We start from the raw sequence: 22501 nt of genomic DNA, 5'->3' as shown, positions 1-22501 counted from the left end.
GATGGAGTTGCTGCTCCGAGATGACTTTGCTCCTTTGGGATCCTGTCTCCAGTACGCACAGGTGTAGGACCCAGCCCGTCCCCTCTCAGCTGGGAATTGCAGCCAGGGCTCTGCTGTGGGGATGAGGAGGCCCTGCTGCCCTTTTTGAAAGGTGAATCTGTATCCCCCAGCCTGCTCACCGTGCGGTGGGGAGCACACGAGCCTAACCAGCTCCCCGGGGGGATACGCTCGGTACGTGGCTCTCGTCACGAGGGTAGGAGGTGGCAGGAGATCTAGAACAGAGGCAGAGGGGTCAGTGCAGAGGGAGCGGCCAGGATGAAATCAAGGGAAAATGAGAAGTGAGAGGAAAATATAAACAGAAACCAGCTGCAGCTCACTGCCCAGCACCTGCCCCCATGCTGGGAAATACCCCACGGCAAATAACCCACGGCCTGATTCTGTCTCTCTCATGTCCCATTACTTCTCCCCTGATGATGAAAACCCGAAGTTCATTCCCAGCTGGAATTTGTGGAGAAACCGGGTGGTGTAGAATCACTGTCTCGTCACCTGAAGAACCCTCCATTGTCATGTGTCTGTTCCCCACATTGGAACTTCTGGGCAAGGATTCAGTCTCCCCAAAACCTTCCTTTTCTGACGCTGAACAGGCTCAGCTCCTGGAGTCTCTCCTAGAACATGGACCTGCCTTCTGCACAGCTGGGCAAATTCCTCCCCCCAGTCTCTGCATCATCACTCCTGTACCCCACATCCTGCGACTCCCAATGACACTGCCCTGCCCCCAACCTGTTGCTCCCCCCTCCCGGGGACAGATGAGCTGTGAAGGGGATGGTGCCGAGGAGCAATCAGGACACAATCAGCCTGTCCCAGCAGAGACAAGGGGCGGCAGGAGAGGACCTGGCTGGGAAGGTTCCTTCATGTGTCTCAGTATCCACAGGCTGCCCCCTCTCCATCCAGGGGAGGTGTGAGGGCAGGTTGGGAGGGGCCTTCACCCACCAGTGCAGCTCCAGATCCCACACTCTGGGGGAAGCAGGAGGCCAAAAGGAGCAGGGTGGTTTCTGCCAATGCTTCAAGCCCAGACCCCCAGCAGTATCTAGAAGGTGCTGCAGAGAAGCGAGGAGGGCTGGCCAGACATGGGGTAGGGAGGGTGAGTTGTTCCACTCACCGCCTCTTCCCTGGGGTCTCAGCAAAACCTGCTTTTTGTGTCCTGGGTTGTGGTGCTGGGTCTGTGCTCCTGGCCCTGAGCCCTCTGTGGGAGCCGAGAGCTGGGGCAGAGGGATCCCCCCACACACAGCCCCAAACTGGTGCCCTAAGTAGGCATCAGCTGTGGTTGCTCTTCTGCCCCATGGACTTGGCTCTGGACTGAAGCTGCAGTTTCAATGGGTGACACCTGTGAACGGGGCTGCTGGACCCCCCCAGGGGATGACATGGGGGCACCTGGGAATCCCCCTTCCCTACCATTTAAACAGCCTCATGTGTAGGGCAGGGGATCCCCACCCCCCATGGACTGAGTCCTCCCAGCCCACCGTGAGCATCTCAGCAGGGTCAGGAGGCGTCATTACCTGCGGGGGTCACCGGCCTGGGGAGACTCTGGAGAGAGGCTGGAGGAGAAGAGCAGAGAGGGGGTAAGAGCTCTGGGGAGGGGCTGGGGGTGCAGGAGAGGGGAGGGATGTGGGCAGAGATGGGGAGTCTCCAGACAGACACACAGAAGGGCCAGAGGCCGAGGGGGGCACTTACCCAGCAGAGGCAGGAGCAGAGGCAGCGCCATGCTGAGCTGGTCACTGGTTTGGGAGCTGGGTTCTCAGCTCAGCTACTGGCCCACTCTGGCTGGGGGGGGGGGGATGGGACCCTCGCCTCTGATGCAGGCAGGGGAAGTCACAGCCTCAGGTGTGGTCACCACTTTGCTCGGCAGCGTAACCGAATTCGGTGCTCGCTGCGCAGGGCGAGTGGGGGACGGCTGCCGATTTCCCACTGCTGATACTGGGGGAGGAGCTAAACCAGCAGCCCCTAGTGACTGACAGCTCTGGGGTTGGGCCAAGGTTGCAGCTGGGGCAAAGGAAACTCAGCCGAGTTACTCTAGCTCACGCCAGGCCCCATCGACTGCAGGAGATGGAACACACTGACCTCAGTGGGGGATTGACACCGCTCTCCAGCCAGGCCCAGATCCAGCTGGGGCCCTGCAGTTTGTTTAAAAATAACCCTGGGATGTTCTGCTGGGCTGCAGGGAACTTTGTCACAGAGAGCGAGTGACGGGGCTGGGAGGGTTTCCAGTCCCCAAACCCTGACCCCGTGGGATGGGACTGACCCCACTCTGAGGAACAGGAGCTGGAGGCCAGGCCATACCCAGCGGGAGAAGGAGCCTGGCTGGGAAAGGGTTGAGGAGAGAGGCCCTGTGCAGGGCCCTGGGGAGGGCCATGGGTAAGAATCCAAGGTAGAAAAGCATCTAAGGAAGCTCAGAGGCATCTAAGATCTCAGCGTCTCACCACAGACCCTGGGTCCAGCCCCAGGAAAGGTGGACGGGATCCTCCAGCAGATGGAGGAGAAGTGCTGCTGAGTTTGGGAGAAAGTCCTCGGAGTCATTGGCCTGTTCAGGACCAGCTGACGACCTGCAGAGCCCAGGCGAGTGTCAATGGGGCTGCAGATTATGGAGCCCAGGGAGGGATGGAGAGTTGTGCTGATCAGAGGTTAGTTTACTGGCCTTTGGGTGCGGGGGAGGAGGGTGGTTCCCCCCAGGGACAGTCTTTAATGTGACCCAGCTCAAAAGCTCCATCTTCAAGAGCACAATGACCACAGGGCTGACACGGCGGCCGTAACCCTCCCAGGATGCGGCTGCATTTTAGTTGCTCACTGAAGTGCTGGTGGTGCCCAAAGCCCCTTTGGATCCTGTGGATGTTTCTCAGACCTGGGTCTCCTCCTCCAGGCTGAAACCGGCGTTTCTAGCCCAAAGGAATCACCTTGTGGGGAGAATCCCAGGCACAGAATGAAGGGCCCTTCACAGAACTAGACAGTTCCCCGGCTCTAGGCGCAGCAGTGGGCAACGAAGAAGATGAGGATATTGACGAGGAAGAAGAAGCCTCCCACTGCCAGCTCCAAGACCCAGAATAAGCCACAAGCTTCACCAGAGGGTCACTGCGTGTGTTTATGGAAGATTAAAATGCAGACTGTCCCTCCTAAGGGCATAGAGGTGTTTAGAGATGTGCGCTGGATGCTGGGGGTGGAGAACCCAGGCCCAGCAGGTCACCACAGATGATCTCTAGTGTCTTGTGTTAAAACCTCCATTCTGTTTCATAAGCTCATAGAAGCATAGAACTAAAAGGGATCATGAAATCAAAGAGTCATTTCTTAATAGCTGACCTTCCATTTCAGTCATGTTCACACAGACCCCCCTGCCTTCTAGGGCACAGGAATCAGATCACAGTCCTTAAATGGTGATTGTAGTGACAACTTGTTTGCTGTGTGTTATAGGGCAACTGAAAAAAGGAAGTTTAAATCCAGATATTGCTTCCCTTGAAATCAGGATCCGGGGTCACATAGGCTAAGCACAGAGAAGATGACCCATACCACACAATTAGAAAGTAACATGGTTGTGTCTTACTCAACATTCCCATTTCTACTCACATCTGCGGTTCCAAGGTTCAGCCTTTCCTTAGACATTGACATTGCAGAAAACTCCTGGCTTAGTCCATTAGCCCAGCTCCTGCTCTGAATTCACATAAAAACTAAAGCAGGAGGAACACGGTTTCCTATTCAAATCTCTCACTGTCTTGCCATTCTCTCTCCTGGCTCCCTGGATATCCCCTGTCTCTTGGTTTAACCCTTTGCAGGCCATTTCATTTACCAAATGTCTAGAATAGGTAGTACTGCTCCCATGTATCATACTTGTGCATGTGCTGGGTGAACACAAATAGCTTGACCACAAAAAAGCTAAATGTGCAGCCTCCATCAGGTCTGACACTGTCAGACAATGCAGCAGACAACTGTGGAAAACCCAAATCCTACATGCATCTGAATTGAATTTATCACTCACAGAGACAGAGGAGACAAAATGTCGGGAGCAGAAAGCTTTGGTCATTTACAACAATGTTAAGTGTGATCACAGTGAAAGCAGGAAGTAAGATATTGACTAAATTTGAAGAAAATAGCAAGTCAAAAAGGAACGAGCCCGGGAGAGAGAGACCATTTTCTAAAGGCCTGCGAACATCTCAGGGCATCATGGAGCATAAAGCACCGAGTGAAGAAAACTCTTGGTGAACAGATGGAGCCCCTGGCCAGAGACAGACCCACGTGTGGTATTAACAATGTGTGAAAAGAGAAAAGGCTCCGTGCAGGAGATTTCACTGCAGAACATGCTCCCCAGACATGCAGGCAGCAGACAAGCCAGAGTTGGATTCACCAGAAGGGGTTTCCCGTGTGCTACGTACCAGTGAATGGAGCTAGAACAGATCCCATCCAAGAGGGTCCAACTTCCTCTGAAAATTAAAGCTGCCTGTGAAACCAGGTGTGGAGAGTGGATCCCCCCTGGGCCCAAATGGTGCATCCCCCAGGAAATTCTGTCATGAATAAGGGGAAACAAACACTTTGCTCAATGCTGCGGATCCCAAACACAGACAGTCAAGTGCTCCCAGTGGCAGACAGTCCAGCTGGGAGGTGTCTCGCAGACACACTGGGGTCTAGCGGGTCTGAGGAGCAGGACTGGACACAGCCCAGGGCAGGGGCTGGACCATTTCTCCTATTGACACTGGCCCCGGGAGCTCAGGTTCACATTCTGTCTGAGCCAGATGAGGAGAAAGTGAAAGTAAAACCTAAAGGGGCCCCAGGCCAACACAGGGACGTGGTTATTGTGGAGCAAACACAGCAGTGGTGGGGGTGGGGCATTGGTCACTAGCATCAGCCTGAAAAATCCCCGTGTGTCGGCTCCCATTCATGGCTGCGTGTGAGAAACTCACTCTAGAGAGCAGGTGCTCTCCCCAGGAGATCACTTGGAGCTCTCTGAGGCTCTCACTCGGGAACATCATCCCCTGTTCCAAGTGCTGAGCTGCTTGGTGGGTGACCGTACAATTCAGATAAACCAGTGCCCCTCCCTACACTGAACGGTGGTGGAGCCCTAGGACCACTGGCTCAGTGTTCAGTTGTGGCTTTGCCTGACTCAGGACCTGTGCTCCTGATCTGTGGGGCAGCCGGCCGGACCACTCGTTAATGGCTGGTTTACTGCCTGGCCCTGAACTGCTAATTAGCAGCCATCCAGCCATTCAGGCTGTGGACTTGGGGCTTGCTGTGAGTCAGCCTGGCCTCCTGCTGACTCAGTCTGCTCCACCACTGTGTGTGGGTTTAACCCTTACAGGCAATTCAAGTTACCAAATGACTGGGCTGCCCAGAACAGGGCAGTGTCCCTCCCATTCATCACAGTCCCTTTGCCTTGCATGCAAATGTGCTACTGTGGGCGTTTCACACTGTCTGAAGCGGCTCATGGCCATGGGTCCTAACCTCAGAGCAACTCTCACAGACAGGGCAGACACTGGCCCGAACTACTGTTGGGTTCTAGGAGATTTCTCGAAGCCAGGATCAAAATGTGAACTCCTGGGTCATTGTAACAGCCTAATCATGGAGTCACCGCTATTCCCTTTCGGCTCTCTAGTCCATCTTGCCCCAGACACACGGGAACTAGGGATATTGGTCACTGACACCAAAAATCACATCATGTGTTGGTTGCTTCCAGGCCCTAAACACCAGTCCCTTAGGGTATGTCTAGACTACATGGCTCCATCAATGGAACCATGTAGACGTGTTTACTGGGCATAGGGAAATGAAGCAGCGATTTAAATAATCGCCGCTTCATTTAAATTTAAATGGCTGGTGCGCTGTGCCGATCAGCTGTTTATCAGCTCAGCGCGCTAGTCTGGACGCTCCCCCGTCGACATCAAAGGCATTTGTCGACCTTCCTGATTTACCGTCATCCCACGAGGCATAACGGGGAAGTTGACAAATGCCTTTGATGTCGACGGGGGAGCATTCAGACTAGTGCACTGAGCCGACAAACAGCTGATCAGCACAGCGTGCCATCCATTTAAATTTAACTGAAGCCATTTAATTTTAAATTTAAGGCATATCCCTATGGCTACGACTGTAATCTACATGGCTCCGTTGACGGAGCCATCTAATCTAGACACACCCCCAGATCATTTGGTTCCCTAGATCCTACAAAGATCACACCAGTAGCCAGAGCTGTGAGAAACCCTTTAATGGTTTATTAACCAGGAGAAAGGAATAAGTGAGTGATCTGTGGGTTAAAACAGGCAAACAAATCTACAGCAATGAGTCACCACCTGACTCTGAGGAGTGAGGGAGACTTTTGTCTGATCAAAACTCTCTCTGGGCAGAAAGAGGAGGCAGCCCTGGTGATCTCTGGCTTCAGTTCAGAGTCTCGAGCCCTTCAGAATTCAAACGGCTAAAAACTAATTTCTTCTTGTCAGGGATTTTTATTCCTTTTCTGCAGAGATCAGGAGGATGGGACAAGCTACCTGCTCATCTCCAGCTCATGGGTCTGGAGAGCAAACAGCCAAGTGTTTTCTCCTCCGACGTTTCACAATTGTTTGCCTGATGTCTAGGGGCTTTATTCACTGGGCAGGAAATGACCCCTCCTGTGGTGAACTTGTTTTTCACACCTGGCCGCACTTCCTGTGGCAAACTCGCATTTCTCACTTGGTCACGCTTCTCTCTGGACTGTGGGTGTTTACAGTTAAAGAACAAACACTTAAATATCACCTGATAACACGGGGTATGGACATGATCAGTGAGTTTATTGCAGGCAGCCACATACACACATTTTGCAGACTCTAAACATTAAACACATTCTTATAAGTCGAATACTGACATAGAGCAAAACTAACACCCAGGGGACTTGGCCTAGTCTCCAGTTATGAAGCTTCAGTTCTTAGCTAGTCCCTGCAGCCGAGGCAAGCGCTGGTCTCAGAAGTGAAAGCAGCACACAAGCCATGTCATGTTTCTTAGCTGCCAGTTCACTTGATCCCCATAAACTCATAAATCCACATTCATGTGAATCAGGCTGGGTTGCCTCTAAGAATCTTCAGAGCATATTTCCAGGTACATGCACAGCCCTGTGTACACAACCCAGGCACACATCACACAGTCATATTCATGACCAGGGGGTTCCCAGTTTTTCCATGATACCTGCCAAGATGCTGGTTGGCTAAAAAGTCCGCCAGCAGTGACTTGGGTGAGCCCTTTGCTACATGCCATACAAGGGCTGTGGGGTATAGAGCGTTCAGGATGTGAATGTCTGAGGAGGGGAGAAGATGCAGAGGAGCAGAGAGGGGGATTCCCCTCTTATTTAGCTGCTTTCTGGCTGCGGGTTGTCACCACCTCGCTGTACAGCACGTGCTCATCTTCAGCAGGCTTGGCTTTGTGTTTCGACTGGGTCGTGGGGCCTGTGAGGCCGGGAGAGCTAAGAGCACAGAGGTGATTTCTGAGCCCTGCTGGGGAGGAAGGAGCAATGGTGGGAGGGAGGGGGGCATGGATGCTGCTGCCGAGAAGGAGGTTACTGGCATTCTTGGTGTATGAACGAGAAGAGACCAGGGAGATAATGGTCCTGCCCTACTCTGCACTGGTGAGGCCACAGCTGCAGGGGTGTGTCCAGTTGTGTAGACACATGGGGGCACATTGGGGCGGGTCCAGAGGAGAGTATGTTCAGTCTGGAGGTGACATGGCTGAGGGGGGACATGCTGGCCATCTCCTAAGCCAATAGTATGAAGAGGATGGTGATCCACTGTTCTCTGTGCCCACTGACGTTAAGGCAGAATGGGTGTAATCTGTGGTGAGGGTGAGCTAGGTTAGATTTACAAGAAACATTCTACCTCTAAGGGCAAACACCCACTTTTGCCACAGCCTGTCTCTTACTCGCAGTATAACTCCTGCTAACTTTGGTTCAGGCACCAGGCCCATGCCTCAGGCTCTTTCTTTCTCCTACACCATAACTCCCCAGAGTCACAGATTCACTGACTTTGGGGAGCAGCTGACACCACCAAGTGAAACCCCTTTCTTCTTGAACCCAGGAAGGAAACACTTGGATTTCCCTTCCCAGGGGTCCCCCAAGATCCTCTGCCACAAGGGAGCTTGGGGAAAAAAGAAACAAAAAGGGAAGAAAACAAACTGTATCTCTGATAGCTGACCTCTCAGGCTAGCAGACACATACACAGAGACCTCTTGTTATCTCCCAGGACACAGGAATCAAATCACCGCCTTAAAAAGGTGATTTTATTAACAACACAAAAAGAAATACTTAATGAAGCATACTTGGTTCCTGAGTGTTACAGAACAATGGAGTAAAACAAACTAAAAACACAAAGAGCATCTCTGGGTAAAGCTTTAGCTAGTGAATAGGCCAGGGAGGGCATGGCTTCACACAGAGAAGTTTTAACAAAACAGCTAAAACAAGGAAAATTGCCCAGATCACGACTAAATAGACCGTTTCCCTTTATTTACTCATGATCCCTTCCTGGTTCAGTGCACTTCCATGCCCCAAATTCCTGGCAGCCATGGTAATTCTGATGACTTCATGTTGGTCCCTGCAGCTCTTAACTTAGAAGACAAGACCAGGTAGCTACATACAATTTAAGTTTCAGGGCTGTATCCCATTGGCTCTTCTGGACTCTGCCAACACTCTTGTTAGCTACTTGATTTTAAACACTTTAATCACTAGTGCTGGCCAACACTCCTCCTATCCATCACACATGCCCAGTTGTAGAGATGGAGAATGGAAACAAGGAGAGGAAAGTGCCCTGGGGAACAGCAGGGAATTGAACCCCCAGCCCCAGGGTTCCCAGCCAGTCCAACAACAGCTTAACCTTCCTTCCTTCCTTCCTCTATTTGGGATGAGGAGCAGCTGGTACAGAGTGAACCTGCCCTAGACACCATGGTGAAGGGTGGTCACAAGGGTGGAATCCTGCTGGGTCCCAGAGCTTGTCCCAGGGCTGCCAGCTGTCCCCATGTCCCCTTCCCTCCCTTTTCTTTGTCTCTTGCCTGCACAGCCCCACTCAGCACCCAGGGTATCCTGCTGCCCACAGGCAGCCTCTTGCCTCCAGCTGGAGCCCTGGCTGCTCTGCTCTGCTATGGCCGTGGGAAGAGAAGAGGAGGGTGAAATGTGGCTGGGGGCTGGGACCTCCCATCAGCTCCTTCAATGTGGTCAAGTCAATAACTGTTCATTAAAAACAACACGTCCTCCCGCCGCACCTAGAGACTCACTAATACACGTTTCGCATCATGAGCTTTCATGGCCACAACCCACTTCCTCAGGGGAGCAGAGTTTGAGGAAGTGGGTTTTGCCCACAAGAGCTCATGATACTATTTATACATTTGTTAGTCTCTGAGGTGCTACAGGGCTGGGCCTTGTTTTTAAAGTTGCAGACGAACACGGCAGCCCCCCTGAGACTATAGTAATCGGGGTAAATAGTTTTAAACCATTAACAACCACAAACTATCACACCACCATCAATCCGCCTTACTCTGTATATCTGTTTTACCCAGAGAAAACTCATGAAGTCGGCTTCATTCATCAGTGAAGGGGACGTACTCACAGCTGCTGTTTCCCCCAGGGAACAATTATTTACACCGGCTTTGATAATAAACAGAAGTGATTTTATTAAGTGTAAAAAGGGGGATTTAAGTAGTTATAGCTGATGCCAGACAGATCCAAGTAGGATACTGAGCTAAAATAAAACAAAAGCCCTCCAGTGAAGCCTGATGCACTCGGAGATGTTGTTACAAATCAGAGTTCTCATTTCAGCATACGCCAACCTTGTCAGTGCAGACAGAGGCAAAAGAAAGTGAGTAATTCAGCTTTTCCCACATCAGCTGTCACTGGGCTGCCTTCCCAGTTCAGTAGGGACCCCACATTTCCCCCGACTTCCTCCTTGTTGCTAACACACCTGTATAAAACCTTCTTGTCCCTCACATCCCTTGCTACTGCAACTTCAGTTGCACTTTGGCCTTCCTGATTAAACCCCTTCATGCCTAATTCCCTTGGGCTATGTCTACACAGAAGCATTATTTCAGAATAAGCTATTTCGGAAGAGAAATGCATTTCAGAATAGCACGTCCACACTGATTGGATGCTGAATGGCATTTAAGGCCCCCCAGAACCAGTTCAGGCAGGGCATCAGGTCAGTAGATACCTTGTGTGGCTACTGCTTGAGGCTATCTGAGGCTCGTGCTTAAAGGAACCCCCCTGGACAGTCATTTCTCAGGTTTCCCTGCTTGCTTGCCTAGCTCTCCGAGGGTATGTCTACAATAGCCCCCTAGTTCGAACTAGGGCTTTATTTGCACCTTCCCATCCGGTCGCCATTTTGAAATTCCACTAGTCTGAAGTAACTGCCCGCGGCTACACGCAGCAGTGGAATGGCAATTCGAACTAAGTCCTTAGTTCGAATTAACTGTTACGCTAACTAAGTCCTTAGTTCGAATTAACTGTTACGCTAACTAAGTCCTTAGTTCGAATTAACTATTACACTAACTAAGTCCTTAGTTCGAATTAACTGTTACGCTAACTAAGTCCTTAGTTCGAATTAACTATTACACTAACTAAGTCCTTAGTTCGAATTAACTGTTACGCTAACTAAGTCCTTAGTTCGAATTAACTATTACACTAACTAAGTCCTTAGTTCGAATTAACTGTTACGCTAACTAAGTCCTTAGTTCGAATTAACTGTTACACTAACTAAGGACTTAGTTCGAATTGCTGTTTCACTGCCACGTGTAGCCGCGGGCAGTTACTTCACACTAGTGGAATTTCAAAATGGCAACCGGATGGGAAGGTGCAAATAAAGCCCTAGTTCGAACTAGGGGGCTAGTGTAGACATACCCTCGGAGAGCTAGGCAAGCAAGCAGGGAAACCTGAGAAATGACTGTCCAGGGCGCCTTCTCCCCCCCCCGCCCCCCCGGATGGCAGCCTGCGGCAAGTGCAGCCGGGCTGATGGCCGAGTGCTGTGATGTGCCGAGTGTGGGCACTCAGGGCACTCCAAGCCAGGACTGCTTTGCTGTCCCTCATAGAGTTAGACAAGCAAGGGTATGTCTACACTACCCCGCTAGTTTGAACTAGCGGGGTAATGTAGGCATACCACAATTGCAAATGAAGCCCGGGATTTGAATTTCCCGGGCTTCATTTGCATAAGCCGGGCGCCGCCATTTTTAAATCCCAGCTGGTTCGAACCCCGTGCCGCGTGGCTACACACGGCACGAACTAGGTAGTTCGAACTAGGCTTCCTAGTTCGAACTACCATTACTCCTCATTCCACAAGGAGTAACGGTAGTTCGAACTAGGAAGCCTAGTTAGAACTACCTAGTTCGTGCCACATGTAGCCGCGCGGCACGGGGTTCGAACCAGACGGGAATTAAAAATGGCGGCGCCAAGCTTATGCAAATGAAGCCCGGGAAATTCAAATCCCGGGCTTCATTTGCAATTGTGGTATGCCTACATTACCCTCCTATTTCGAAATAGGAGGGTAGTGTAGACATACCCTAAGCGGGGAACCCTGAGAATTGTCTGTCCGGGGTGGGGGTCGGGTCCCTTTAAGCACAGCCCTCTGCTAGCCTGAGACAGCAGCTCCACACTCTAAGTCCTAATCTGATGCCCTGCCGGCACTGCTTCCGGCCATCCTTAACCTCGGTTCAGGGTCCACTCAATGTGGACATGCTAGTTCGAATTAGTTAGTTTGAATTAGTGCTGTAGTGTAGACATACCCTCACCTCTCTGCTTCACTCCTCAATGCCACCCCTCTACTTACCCCTCCCTTTCCCCTTTTCCCCCCTTTCATGCTTAAAAAATAAAGACACGGTTGTTTCGGGAAAACTAAGTCTGTATTTTACATAACTGGGGGGTCAGAGAGACTGGGGAAAGAACCTGGGAGAGGGGAGGAGAGAGGGTGGACGAGGGTGTGTGTGGAAATCCTTGGAGGAGGGAGCTGGAACAGGTCCCAACTAAAGAGAGATTAGAGACTGGGACTTTTCACGGTAGAGAAGAGGATGCTAAGGGGGGATATGATACAGGTCTATAAAATCATGACTGGTGTGGGAAAAGTGAATGAAGAAAAATTATTTACTTGTTCCCATAATAAAAGGAGAATCCAAGAATCCTAGGGCTGGAAGAGACCTCAGGAGTCATCAAGTCCGGCCCCCTGCCCAAGGCAGAACCAATCCCAACTAAAACTAGGGGTCACCAAATGAAATTAATAGGCAGCAGGTTTTAAACAAACAAAAGGAACCAGCTCATTGTAAAGTGTTGGGGCTCCTGTTGTGAATAAGCCTGCCTCAGTTTCCTCTCGGACATACAGTCTCACATGCCCCATCCCATTCCCCTGCCAAAGGCTCCTGCCTCCAGCCCTCTGACCCCAAGGCGATGGATAAAGGAGGGTTCAACTAGCCCCCAACACACACTCCCTTGGGCCACAGGATGGTCTTCCAGAAGGTGAGGTCACTTCACTCCCCCGTCGGTCTAACAAACTTGGGTGAGTCAACCTTGAAAGAGGCGAGAATCAAAACTAAATGGAGCCAAAGTCTCCTTGTCGCTGGTGCTGGAGGGGGCAGTTCTCAGGGAACTGGCCGGTCACTGCCCAGACCCAGGGGCTGCAGATTGTCCCTGCGGGTGCAGCCTGGACAGAGAGTGGGAGACCGATGGATCTTGGATCTTCTCGCCTTCATTTGCATCTCCCCCTCCTTCTCAGAGAAGCAGGAGCTTGTGGGAGCAGTGGGAGCTGCTTCAGTGGGACCCATAGCAAGCCAGACAGGCCTGTGTTTTGTGCAGCCCCAGCACAGAGCTGATGGGAATTTCTCCCTAAGGAAATTACACTTCATGGCCAGCGCCCACCGGAGAGTCATTGGGGGCTGGGACCAGAGAGCAGGAGAAGGAGAAGGACTCTGGTTAGGACACCTGCAAGGGAGACAGGAAAGAGCCAACGTCCAATCAATTCTCTTTCATTATTGATCCACAGTGAGAGAGTTTCAACAGCAGAGACTGAGACACCCCCCAGCCTGTCCCAGGACTCGGTGCTTGGCGCACTCTCCCGAGGGGCAGAGACCCTCTGTCAAACCCTTTCTCTTTACCCAGCAGAGGGATCCCAGCTCTGCTCCAGCCTCCATGATGAGCAGGCAGCCGGGAGCTCATTAGTGATCCTGGGGCTGAGCTAGGAGCCGAGCCAGGCTGGGATGCTGGGAGCGGCGAACGCTGCTGCAGCAGGGTGGGGCGGGGGCTCAGGGGTGTCAGAGGAGCTGGACAGAGTTCGCGGCGGGAGGTGCCGCTCAGGACAGGCTGTGGCCAGGCAGCAGCACGGTGGGAACGACGTTAACTTCTGGGGGCTACTGAGGCCAGAGGCAGGTCTGTGCAGCTGGGGAGGGATCTAGATGCCCATGAAGGGGGCAGGGGGCTTAAGTGGCACTTGGACTCGCAGAGGAGGAGGCCTAGGCACCAAGGGCCCTCACAAGGGGGGACTGAAGACAGGCCCAGGAGGGAGGAACGTCTGGTTCAGAGCTTCCCTTGGGACGGGGGACTGGGCTGTTGTGTGTTGGCTGGGATCCAGCAGGCCCACGGGTAGAACCCGGAGACACAGTCTGGGACTTGCCCTTGTAGCTGAGAAATGGTGTAAGGAGGGGTCTCTCTGCCCCAGTTTTGGGCTCCAGAGGCACAGCCCCAGCACAGCCCAGCTAGACGTGATCAGTTTCTGCCAAGGCTGCAAAGGAAACATGATGAGTATAAACATCCCCCCTTCGCTCCCCCACATCCACTACAGCTTCCTCCTTTCTCATTCCCTTTGGGGATGTCTACGCTTGCACCTTCTTTTGAGAGAGGGATGCAAATGAAGATGTTTGAAATTGCAAATGAAGCTGGGATTTAAATAACCTGTGCTTCCTTTGCATAATCACGTTATGGCGTTATTTCGAAATACGAAACGCGGTGTAGATGCGGTTATTTTGGGAGAACACCCTTCTTCTGAAATAACCCTTATTTCTCATAAAATGAGATTTAACAGTTATTTCAGAAGAAGGGTGTTCTCCCAAAATAACTGCATCTACATCGAGTTTTGTATTTCGAAATAGCGTAATGTAAAAGCTATTTTATGTTTAGCTAAAAGCCATCTTGTATAACAAAAACCATTTCAGCTTTTTGTCTTTGCACGTAGGCCAAAGTAAACTTTCTATCACCCCATGCACCAGGCCAAAACAAATGTGCTATTAAAATGTGTTAATTGGGCTGGTTCAAAAAAAAGAGGTATTCCCTCGTACCTGTCCGCCATCTTGTTAATAAGGCTTTGTTTTTCCTAGTTTAATTAATTATTTCTGTAATTAAATGCCCTAACGTCAAACTGTTTGGTTAAGGGTATAAAAATACTAAAATTAATTGTATTAAGTAGCCTTACTGGACCCGGCTTTGCTAAAACCACGTTTGGCTCACTTTGCTTTTATTGGCCAATAAAACTGTCTGTTTAGCCGCGTAAACTGAGTAAGGCGTTTGCTTCAACAGTAATTTCAAAATAGCACCATAACACAATTATGCAAATGAAGCATGGGATATTTAAATCTCGGCTTCATTTGCAATTTCGAATGTCTTCATTTGCATCCCTCTCTTGAAAGAGGGTGCAAGTGTAGACATACCCTTTGATGCCTCCTAGCCAGGGCTGGCCCTACCATGAGGGGAACTGAGGCAGCCGTCTCAGGTGCCAGCCTGGGGCGAGAGGGGGGGGCGCCACTAGGACCCAGAGTGTAGAAAGTCGTGTCTGCTGCTGGAGGATATGTATTCTCTCTGCTCTCGATGCACAGAGAAGGCGGAGCACTGTGCAAGAGGAAGGAGGGCACAAGAAACCTTTCAAAGTTTTGGCCCAAGCGAGGAAGCCTGGGGGCGTCATTTGAGCTCCCCGCCTCAGGTGCCAAAATATTGTGGGCCGACCCTGCTCCTAGGTACTGCTGGGCAGGTCTGATGGGCAGCTCATGCCTTCTACCCGCTTGTGCCCCTGCCCCTGGACGGACACGGTGAGGTGAACGCCCTGGTGGGAATGGAGGCCTGGGGCAACCAAGACACGTTAAGAGCCTTCTTGTCCCCGTTCTGCTCCTGATACCCCGAATCCCCATAGAGAAGTCAAATTATCACCTGGGCTCCTGCCCATCCCTGCGCTGCACCTCCACAGTCTGTGTCCCACCCTCTCTGCCATCTCCACGCATGGGCTGGAGGGCGAGGGGGGCAGCAGATCCGTGGACAGTCACTGTGCTAGTCTGTTCATAGGCGCTTCTTGTGGAACCTGCTTGTGCAAGTTTCGGGATGCAGATTATTTTAACACAAAGGGCAGTAGGGCCCCAGCACAGTCCACAGTCCCAACGCAGGTGCCTGGCTGGAGCTCTCTGCTGAGAAGGGAAGTGCTGGGTTAGACACCTGTGTGTCCGGGAGACAGGAATCCAATGGTGAGATCTCCTCTAGGAACAGCAGCTCCATCGCCAGTGCAGGGCATGGACACCTCATCACACGAGTGTGCAAGGGCTGCAAACTTTGGGAAATTCCATGCCTGGTGTTCATGGGTTGTGCCAGGGAAGACAAATCAACTCCCAAAAGCTCTTTGTCACTCAGTTAATGTAAATCTCTGCCTTGTGGGAGGGACTAAATCTGTCAGCCGACGGTCAGGGCAGTGTGTGTGTGTGTGTGCTGAGAAAAGGTTTAATGTCCGTGACTTTACTGCTAGGACCGGGGTCCCGTCGCGGAGGGCAGCCAACAGGCTGACAGACGCCCCTGTTTATAGGATGAGCTTATTACATCTCAGATTTTAGCTGCTAGGATACAGGATCCCTTCACAGCGGGCAGTCTAGAGAAGACTGAGAGATGCCCCAACGGATCTGTCACCTGGGAGTGACACGATCCAAACACCCAAGCCCTTCCTATACCTGTCCCTTATGACCGGCTGAAGTTCTTTTAAATTGTGCTTGGTTCTGTTACAGCAACTGAAGGAGTCAGGTTAAAAACTTAAACAGTTAGAGGTTTATTAAAAAGACTTATAAAAGCATATGGTTACAATGGCTATTGCTCTATTTCTTAACTGCTAGCAAATATAGATCTTAAAAATGGTTACAAAGAAAATAAAGATAGAAAATAGAAATAATGGTACCAAGTGACAGCTTAATCTTTAAAGAGCTCTAAGTCTATGTGTACACTTAAGACAAAGGACCACATCCAGGTACAAGTTTTACCCTCTTCTGTGCCTCTCGACTCCAGCGGGTCAAGCCAGGGCCGGTCTCTCTATTCCTAGGAAAGACGAATACGAGGTGGGAGTCCCCGTGGAACCTCGGGAGGTCAAACACCAAACCCGACCAGCAGATAGATGGTAGATTGACACTCAGAGTAAATGTGCTGCTGGACCCATCTATATACCCCTGGGGGCCCGTATCCTCTTTCTTATCTAAGATGCCGAAATGTACTGGTCCGTTTTGTGGCGCCAGTTCTTACAAGCAAGTTTCAACTTAATTTACACTTGCAAGAGAGATAACTAAATTGTGAGTACAAGACATTTTTTTTACTGGGCGAGAGATTCCTCCCACCGTGGACGGCTGTGTGTTCATATCAATACAGGATTTAGTCAAGGGCAATCCTCCGCAGCCTCTTGGTCAGCAATAGGCATATCTCTGTTTACAGCCATTCACGGTCACTGAGCCTGCCTATCCAAACAAGCAAAAATGGATGTTACAAGGGGGGGGGGGGTTCTTGTCTGGCTACAAAATCTCACTGTGCTCAGACCAGAGAACAGGAAACCGAAGCCACAGCAGCAACAAGGCTGGTCACTAGAGGGTACATCTGTCTACACGGCACAGTTATTTCAGAATAACGACCATTATTTCAAAATAAGAACACAAGGGTCCTCACGGCCATTCCATTATTTCAAAATCATTTCAAAAATAAGCCAGGCGGCTTATTCCGAAATCTGTAAACCTCATTCTATGAGGAATCACGCATATTCCAAAAGAGCTATTTTGAAATAAGTCGTGTATAGATGCTCCACTGCTGCTATTTCAAAATAGCCCCTCACCAGGCCCATTCTAAGTGATTCCTCCCCAATGCCTCCTGGGGCACTAAATCAAGAGAGCACGTTTACATTAGGGAAGCTGGCCTCACACCCATGTTGAGGCTTCCCTGCAGTGTAGACGTGCTATTTCAAAATAACTATTCCAGAATAGCTTGTTTCAGAATTGATGTGCAGTTTAGACATAGCATCTACACTGCGCCCTAAACTCGAAATAAGATCGTCAATTTGCGCTACACAAATTGCATTTCTTATTTTGATTTTATTTTAAAATAGCTTATTTAGAAATGTGGCGGGTCTACTTTCAGAATGAAGTGCTATTTCAAGCCATGCCTTATTCCTCGTGCAATGAGGTTTACCAGAGTGGTGAAACAGCGTGCCCATTAGTTCAAAACATACTCTGAAGTGACGGGCGGCTTGTGACAGTTTCACTGGGATCAGAAAATGTTGGATTCTTTCACTCCAGAGACGTCAAAAATCGCAGCCAGGTAAGAAGCTCTCGGCCCGGGGGTGGGTCTGGCTGGGCGGGCAGAGGGGATTCACGGCTGCAGCGCCCCCTCATGGCAGGGCCTGGCGTAACACCGCTGCCAACAGACCCACAGGCCCTGCAGTGATTTCTCCTCACATGGTTCCCTCCAGCCGGGCCAGTTTAAAGACTCTCCCCTGGGGGGATGAACAAAGAGACGGGAGAGCTTCTCCCCACGGCCCCCATCTCAGCTGGGCTGCCTCCCTTTCTGCTCCCCCCCAGCCCTTCCCCCGCTGAGCCTGGCCCGGCCTCCAGCTCCTTTTCCCCAGGGTGGGGTCAGTCCCATCCTGTGGGGTCAGGGTTTGGGGACTGCAAACCCTCCCCCGCCCCAACAATTCCCTTCTGTGCTGAGGCTCCCGGTGCTGCAGCAGAGCCTCCCAGCGCTGGTGTAACAGATGCCTGCAGGCACCAGCAGGGCCGGGGGCAGGGGACAAGTCTTGGGTATGAATGACAGAGGCCCACAAAGGGCACCAATAGGCCCCAGCCCTGGGGCTAGATCCTGGCGGGTGTGAGCCAGTGTCACTCATCTGAGGCTCTTTGGCACTGGATGAATCAATTCTGCCCCCGCCCCTGAGGTGTCAGCTCCTGCTCTGTCCACCACTCTAAGGCCAGGAAATTGTCAGTTTCCCTCCCCACACCCTCCCCCCCACACCTCAGTGTCTCTCCAGCCCCTGAGCTGAGCAGTGGCCCTGCCTGAGGGTGCGACCTGCTCTACTGAGGTGAGAACCCAGCTCCCAGCCCAGAGCCACTGGCTCAGAATGGAGCTAATTTGCCTTCTGCCTCTGCTGGGTGAGTGCCCCCCTCGGCCCCAGCCCCTCTGTGTGTGTCTGTCTGGAGACTCCCCCAACCCTGCTCTGCATCCTCATCTCCTTCCAGAGTCTCCCCAGTCTCCCCAGGCTGGTGTTCCCCACGGGTCCCGATGTCTCCTGGCCTCCCTGAGATGCTGGCGGTGGCTGGCGGAGGGCAAAGGGGTCCTGGCAGTGGGGCTGCGAGGGCCACTCTTCTCACACACTGGTGCTTGGATCGTCCCCAGGTGCCTCCGTGGCATCCCCTGACATCCGTGTGAGCGGAAGAACAACCCCAGCCGGTACCTGCTGGGAGGGTCTGTTTGGTGGGTCCCAGCCCAGGCCGTAGGGGAGAAGCTGCCCCCATTCCCATGGGCATTCCCAGCAGAGAGAGCAAGGGCTGGGCAGGCCACGGAGACTGAGCTCCCACCTCCCCATGGCACTCAGTGCCCTGAGCAAGGCCCATCCATGTGGGGCTGTGTGTGTGGGGGGGGGGGTCTCTTGCCCCAGTTCTGGGCTCCGACAGAGGGCTCAGGGCCAGGGGCAGAGACCCAGCTCTGTGCAGCAGGGGATTAACAGCAGGTTCTGCAGAGACCGCAGAGGAAATAATTCCCCCCTCCCTTCCCCACATCCACCACAATTTCCTCATTGCTGTTCAGTGTCTTCTAGCTACTGCTGGGCAGGGCAGGCAGTCACACACGGGGTTCCCCACCCTCCCTTCTGCCTCGACCCCTGGAGGAAAACTGTGTGGTGAATGTTGTGATGGGAATGGGGAGGTTGGGGGTGGATCCATTTGCAACAACATCCCTCCTCTCACTTTTTGCACCCTACTTTCCCCAGAATAAGAACATAAGAACGGCCGTACTGGGTCAGACCAAAGGTCCATCCACCCAGTAGCCTATCTGCTGACAGTGGCCAGCGCCAGCTGCCCCAGAGGGGGTGGACCGAAGACAGTGATCAAGCGATTTGTCTCCTACCAAACAGAGGCCAGGGGCACCATTCCTTACCCCCTGGCTAATAGCCTTTTATGGACCTAACCTCCAGGAATTCATCTAGCTCTTTTTAAACTCTGTTATAGTCCTAACCTTCACAGCCTCCTCTGGCAAGGAGTTCCACAGGCTGACTGTGCGCTGTGTGAAGAAGAACTTTCTTTTATTAGTTTTAAACCTGCTCCCCATTCATTTCATTTGGTGTCCTCTAGTTCTTATACAGTAAAACTCCAATAGTCCGGCATCCAATAGTCCGGCACTCCTGATAGTCCGGCATCAAAACGGCAAGAGCCTAGTGAGTGAGCTTCGGCAAAAAATGAGTCAGAAGGTAACAGTGGCAGCAGCTGAACTGAGCAAAAAGGGTAAAAAAGGCTTAAAAAAACTAAAACATGACAGTATACTGTATACAGTATGTACAATAAAAAGGGTTAAGAATATTTTATATACAGTATATAATGTATACAGTATATACATATAACCAGTTTATAGTACCTCCTGATAGTCCGGCATATCTGATAATCTGGCACCACCTAGGTCCCATAGGTTCCGGATTATCGGAATTCTACTGTATTATGGTAACAAGTAAATAACTTGTATTTATTTACCCTCTCCACACCACTCATGATTTTACAGACCTCTATCATATCCCCCCTCAGTCTCCTCTTTTCCAAACTGAAAAGTCCCAGTCTCTTCAGCCTCTCCTCATATGGGACCCATTCCAAGCCCCTAATCACTTTAGTTGCCCTTTTCTGAACATTTTCTAATGCCAAAATATCTTTTTTAAGGTGAGGAGACCACATTGTACGCAGTATTCAAGATGTGGTGCACTATAGTTTTATACAGGGGCAGTAAGGGTATGTCTACACTACCCTCCTAGTTCGAACTAGCAGGGTAATGTAGGCATACCGCACTTGCAAATGAAGCCCGGGATTTGAATTTCCCGGGCTTCATTTGCATAAGCGGGGAGCCGCCATTTTTTAAACCCCGCTGGTTCGAACCCCGTGCAGCGCGGCTACACGGGGCATGAACTAGGTAGTTCGGACTAGGATTCCTATTCCGAACTACCGGTACACCTCGTTCCATAGGTTGACAAATCAGGAAAGAGATCTGGGAGTTATCATGGATAGTTCTCTGAAAACATCCATGCAATGTGCAGCGGCGGTCAAAAAAGAAAATAGGATGCTAGGAATTATTTAAAAAGGGATAGAAAATAAGATGAAGAATATCTTAGGGTATGTCATAGCCACATTAGCCCCCAGCATAACGGCTTGACAAACCCCGACGAGAGCCACTCACCAGCCCCACACTGCGCACGTGCCAGACCAGCACTGCACATGTGCAAAGCGCCGGTGATTGGGGTGCACGGAGAGACTGGCTGAAATCTACTCGCCTCGGGCGAGTAGACTCAGGGTTTGTCTAGCCCTGCCCATCATATTCTATGTATAGTTGGGGTTATTTTTTCCAATATGCATTACTTTACACTTATCCACATTACATTTCATTTGCCATTTTGTTGCCCAATCACTCAGTTTGGTGAGATCTTTTTGAAGTTCTTCACAATCTGCTTTGGTCTTGACTATCATGAACAGTTTAGTATCGTCCACAAACTTTGCCATCTCACTGCTCACCCCTTTCTCTTTATCGTTTATGAATAAGTTGAATAGGGTTGGTCCTTGGACTGACCCTTGGGGAACATCACTAGTTACCTCTCTCCATTCTGAAAATTTATCATTTATTCCTACCCTTTGTTTCCTGTCTTTTAACCAGTTCTCAGTCCATGAAAGGATCTTCCCTCTTATCCCATGACAACCTAATTTACAAAAGAGCCTTTGGTGAGGGATCTTGTCAAAGGCTTTCTGGAAATTTAAGTATACTATATCCACTGGATCCCCCTTGTCCATATGTTTGTTAACCTCTTCAAAGAAATCTAATAGATTAGTAAGACAGGATTTCCCTTTACAGAAACCATGTTAACTTTTGCCCAACAAATTATGTTCTTCTACGTGTCTGACAATTTTATTCTTTACTATTGTTTCAACTAATTTGCCCGGTACTGACATTAGACTTACTGGTCTGTAATTGCCAGGGTCGCCTCTAGAGCCCTTTTTAAATATTGGCTTTATGTTATCTGTCTTCCAGTCCTTGGGTACAGAAGCTGATTTAAAGGATAGGTTACAAACCACAGTTAATACAGCCGGTGCCCAAATTATGAACGAGTTATGAACCAAACACTTGGCCGTAACTGGAAGTGTTCATAAGTCGAACACCATTATTTTAAATACGCCCGCAGTGTTCATAAGTGCGAGTCGTGTTCATAACTCGGGGACCGGCTTACGAATGCTTAATGGGAGGTTTGGTTGTAAGTACAAACGGTTGTAAATTGACCGTTTGTAACTTGGGGACCGGCTGTAGTTCCGCAATTTCACATTTGAGTTCTTTCAGAACCCTTGGGCGAATGCCATTCGGTCCCGGTGATGTGTTACTGTTAAGTTTTTTCAATTTGTTCCAAAACCTCCTCTACCGACACTTCAATCTGGGACAATTCCTCAGATTCATCACCCACAAAGGACAATGCAGATTTGGGAATCTCCCTAACATCCTCAGCCATGAAGACTGAAGCAAAGAAATCATTTAGTCTCTCTGAAATGGCTTTATTGCCCTTGACTGCTCCTTCTGTACCTTGATCGTCCAGGGGCCCCACAGGTTTTTTAGCAGGCTTCCTGCTTCTAATGTACTTCAAAAACATTTTGCTATTACTTTTTGAGTTTTTGACTAGCTGTTCCTCAAAATCTTTTTTTGCTTTTCTTATTACATTTTTACACTTAATTTGGCAGTGTTTATGTTCTTTTCTATTTACCTCACTAAGACTGGACTTCTACTTTTTAAAAGATGTCTTTTTGTCCCTCACTGCTTCTTTTACATGGTTGTTAAGCCACGGTGGCTCTTTTTTAGGTCTCTTGCTGTGTTTTTTAATTTGGGGTATACATTTAAGTTGGGCCTCTGTTATGGTGTCTTTAACAAGTTTCCATGCAGCTTGCAGGGATTTTACTCTAGTCAGTGTACCTTTTAATTTCAGTTTAACTAACCTCCTCATTTTTGTGTAATTCCCCTTTTTAAAATTAAATGCCAGCATGTTGTGCTGCTGAG

Source organism: Pelodiscus sinensis, chromosome 30, assembly GCF_049634645.1.
Source record: "Pelodiscus sinensis isolate JC-2024 chromosome 30, ASM4963464v1, whole genome shotgun sequence".
In the NCBI taxonomy this organism is placed as follows: Eukaryota; Metazoa; Chordata; order Testudines; family Trionychidae; genus Pelodiscus; species Pelodiscus sinensis.
The sequence above is the reverse complement of the archived record's forward strand: the minus strand, read 5'-3'. Positions refer to the sequence as shown.